This window comes from Peromyscus maniculatus, chromosome 2 (assembly GCF_049852395.1).
Source record: "Peromyscus maniculatus bairdii isolate BWxNUB_F1_BW_parent chromosome 2, HU_Pman_BW_mat_3.1, whole genome shotgun sequence".
In the NCBI taxonomy this organism is placed as follows: Eukaryota; Metazoa; Chordata; class Mammalia; order Rodentia; family Cricetidae; genus Peromyscus; species Peromyscus maniculatus.
This window is the reverse complement of record NC_134853.1, coordinates 96,086,672-96,090,772: the sequence shown is the minus strand read 5'-3', so window position 1 is coordinate 96,090,772 and position 4,101 is coordinate 96,086,672. Positions and strand designations below refer to the sequence as shown.

At 42.5% G+C, this 4,101-nt stretch overlaps 1 pseudogene; it reads left to right on the top strand.

Moving 5' to 3' along the window:
* Window positions 1-2,289: 2,289 nt before the first annotated feature.
* Window positions 2,290-3,268, top strand: LOC143271737 (large ribosomal subunit protein eL13 pseudogene; annotated as a pseudogene).
* Window positions 3,269-4,101: the final 833 nt, after the last annotated feature.

Genomic DNA, 4,101 nt, shown 5'->3' with positions numbered 1-4,101 from the left:
AATAAAGAGGCCTTCATCCCACATGTTGTCAAGGTACCTTAATCCTTCTCAGGACATTTATAGCTTTCCTGTTGTTTGTTTACACTACAAATGCACCTGAAAGAACGTTAGGACCTCCTCCCTCTTTCTCAGGCTGTTTGCTTGTTTGCTGGCTGGCTGGCCAGCTGGATGGATAGATGGATGGATGCTAGATGGCTGCATGTCTGGTTTGTTTATTGCTGGAAACATAAACACTAGTAGGAAAAGCTCCAGTGACTCCTCAGTAGATTAAGAGTATGGATTCCCAGCAACTTTGGTTTTCAATTTTTTTCTCTGGAAATAGGAAATTGTGGCCAAGGTACTTTTGTCTTGGCTATTTTAACTCCTTGAAAAACTAATATGACAGTACAGAACACTGTCATTTGTTGTGATAATAATAACTTGCAATAATTGTGATTTCTACCTTGGGGCGGATTGGACCAGTACAGAGTAGGGTCAAACCACAATGGCACACAAATGCTGGATATCTACAAGTTGTGAGGGAATCTCTGAAAGATGAGCAGTGGTTGGGGGAGTTAGGCTAAGGAGATCCCTTTGGCATTAAAGGGATAGTGAGTTAATTCTGTGGCTACAGCCTGACAAACTCATCCTCCACCTATAGATTTTCCAAGCAAGTTCCATTTCCTCCTAGAAGAGTTCTGATCCGAGCCAAGAGTGCCACCTACCGACACTTGAATGCGAAATATTTATTAGACACTTTGGGGGTTACACATATTTTAGAAATCAGTTGTCCAAAATCTTGAAGTATCATTGTTTTAAAAAGGGGGCATGAAGATGAAGTGTGTCTAAATACGTGTGTGTGTGTGTGTGTGTGTGTGTGTGTGTGTGTGTGTGTGTGTGTTTGCCTGTGGAATGGCTAGTCATAGACTTTTCCTCCATCTGTGAGTTCTCTTCAGATTCTCTGTAGCAGGAATCTTAAAAGTTCTCACCAGTTCCTCAGCTGGTCCTGTTTCCTCAGACTGGAAGCCTCTGAGTCCTCATCCAGAATGAATCCCAGCTGAACTGTGCTGCTTCAAAGACTGAAAGCATATCCAGCCGAATGCTTAACCAGCCACATGCTTAACCAGCCAAATGCTTAACCAGCCAAATACTACTAGTTTCTGGTCCTCATGCCTTCTATACCTTTCTGCTTTCTACCATCACTCCCTAGGATTAAAGGCTTGCTTCCTGGGATTAAAGGCGTGAGTCACCATGCCTGGCTGTTTCCAATGTGGCCTTGAACTCACAGAGATCCCAGATGGATTTCTGCCTCTGGAATGCTAGGATTAAAGGCATGTGCTATCACTGCCTAACTAGTGGCTTTTCTGTTTGTTCTCCGACCCCAGATAAGTTTATTAAGGTACACAATATTTTGGGGAACACAATACCACCACAATTCTCTATTCTTTTTTAAATTTCTACTTCTTCTTTGTTACCTTTTGGTCCTTAATCTAGTTTCTTTTTAACAAGTTCCTCTTTCCTGTCTAACACAAACACACACACACACACACACACACACACACACACACACACACTTTTCCCTTTTGAAATTACATTTTTTCTTTATTCTTCAGAAATTCATATTTGTATGCAATGGAGTTTGATCGTATCCATCTCCATTTTCCTCTTCTAATTCCTCCCATAGATTTTATATGTCCCCTCCCAACTTCATGCCTTTTTATTAAAATCATGACACATCAAGATCAATGAACATATTAGTATGGAACGGGGAAAAGTTCACAGGCTCCCATCCCTAGACAAAGAAATGAAGGCAACAAATGACTATGGGGAGAAAGAGAGATAAGCCCCTTTGAGAGATAAGCCCACTTATTGGCTGTGCAATACAGCGTGGTCAGCCCTGAAACTGTGTGCACAAGAAAAACAGACTCAGCTGGCCTAATTATATATTTGTGCATACACACACACACACACACACACACACACACACACACTCACTCACACCCTACGTATAAGATTGTGTGTGTGTGTGTGTGTGCGTGTGTGTGTGTGTGTGTGTGTGTGTGTGTGTGTGTATGCGTGTGTGTGACAGCAATAAATAAAGAAAGTTTATTCTTGAGAAGAGTGAATATGAGAGGGACTGGAAGGAGAAAATGGGGGGGGGGCAGAAAGAGCTGTAATTCTACTTCAATTAAAAATATTTATAGAGAAACCCTGTCTTGAAAAACAAACAAACAAACAAAAAAAACATTATAAATGCCCTTTCCACTCAGCCATTCTCCTGCATAGGAGGAAGCCAACATGCCCAGATAAAATGGTATGATCCTGAAGCTCCACTTTGCTAAGAATTTGCAGCAGCGAGTGGACGCTTGGTCCAACCAGCTGGCAGACAAGACCCACACACACAAGGCCTGGCAGGAGGAGGTGCTACATGGCCCCTCGTCCCGCATCCAGTCTCATCAGCCCTAATTGAGGTGCCCGACAGTGAGATACCACACGGAGGTCCAATCTGATAGGGGCTTCAGCCTGTGAGAACTCTAGGAAGCTTGTATCCATAAGAAAGTGGCTCACCCCAACTGGATCAGGCCCTCTGGATAAGTGAGACTGTCGATTAGCTTGAACTGTTTGGGAGGCCCCTAGGCAGTGGGACCAGGACCTGTTCTTAGTGCATGAGCTGGCTGTTTGGAGCCTGGGACCTATGCAGGGACACTTTGCTCAGCCTGGGTGAAGGCAGGAGGGGACTGGACCTGCCTCGACTGAATCTACCAGGCTGAGCTGAATCCCCAGGGGAGTCCTTGCCCTGGAGGAGATGGGAATGGGGGATGGGTTGGGGGGAGTGGGGGAGAAGGGAGGACAGGGGAATCCGTGGCTGATATGTAAAATTAAATTAAATTATAAAATAAAAATTAATTAATTAATTAATTTTTTTTAAAAGAAAGTGGTTCACACTCTGTGGACCCAAGGAAGCGCAATAAACCCACTGAATCACTATAGGCCAATGCGCAGCGCCCAAAGGAGTACCTCTCTCCAAGTTCATGCTTTCCCCCAGGAAGCCTCCTGCTCCAAAAAAGAGGTAATTCTGCTGAAGAGCTTAAATTGGGCACCCAGCTAACAGGACTGTGATGCCAATCCAGAATGTTTACAGCAAAATAGAAAGCCAGAGTCATCACAGATGTGGAGAAGAACTTCAAGGCTTTTGCGGGTCTTCTCATGGCCCGACACCCAGCTCTTTGGCACATGAGGAAAACTGGTAAAGGAAGCTGCAGAGCAAGATGTTGAAAAAAAAATGTAATGTGCTGTTGGAGTATTGCAATAAATTTTCCATAAAGGAGGAAAAATTATAAACAAATTTATTGGGAAAAAATCTAGGCCTTAACAGGTGTTTTGTCCTTCCAGGTATTTTAAGTAATCATCATTAATTTCAAAGGAATAAATCTCCAATGAAAGAATTTTGCACTGGAATGAGAAGCTACTTTGGAGCATATGTCCTCAAGTCTTCAAATTGCATAACATAAATTTTGCTGTACATTTACTCTTACCACAGATACTAAAATGAACCTCTCCTTTTGAGTAGTACAGTGGGAACTGGTAAAGAAGAATTTAACACAACGCTCATCTATGGCCCCTGCCAGGCAACCACAAAATATAGGCCTAATCTTAAGCTTCAGTTTGCTTATGCTTAAGAAAAAATATGCCTTCCACGAAGAGTGCATTATAGATTTTATTTTGCACTGCCTCCCACTGGATGTCTTAGGTCTCTCCCCATGGTGATTATTTTCTCCCAGCTTTAGCAGGACAATAATAAGCAATTTCTAAGCAAGAATGTTCAGCTTTTACTGCATTCCAGGTAGCTTCATCCAATCTACTACAGGTCATATTTTTCCTTATTAACAAAAGGTCATACATTAATTAAATATTTTCTCATGCTTGTCAAGGATATCTTAATTTAAAACCAAGCTCTCCTCACTTCAAACAACTTCCAGTAAAACAGGTAGCTAAACAGACAGTGCCTGATCACAGATCCATAATTCAGGAGTTGCCAGCTCTTAATGAAACTAATTGCCAAGGCAGCGTATTCTTCTGAAATGCACCATAGGAATGAAGGGGTCAGTGGGCTATAGTCTT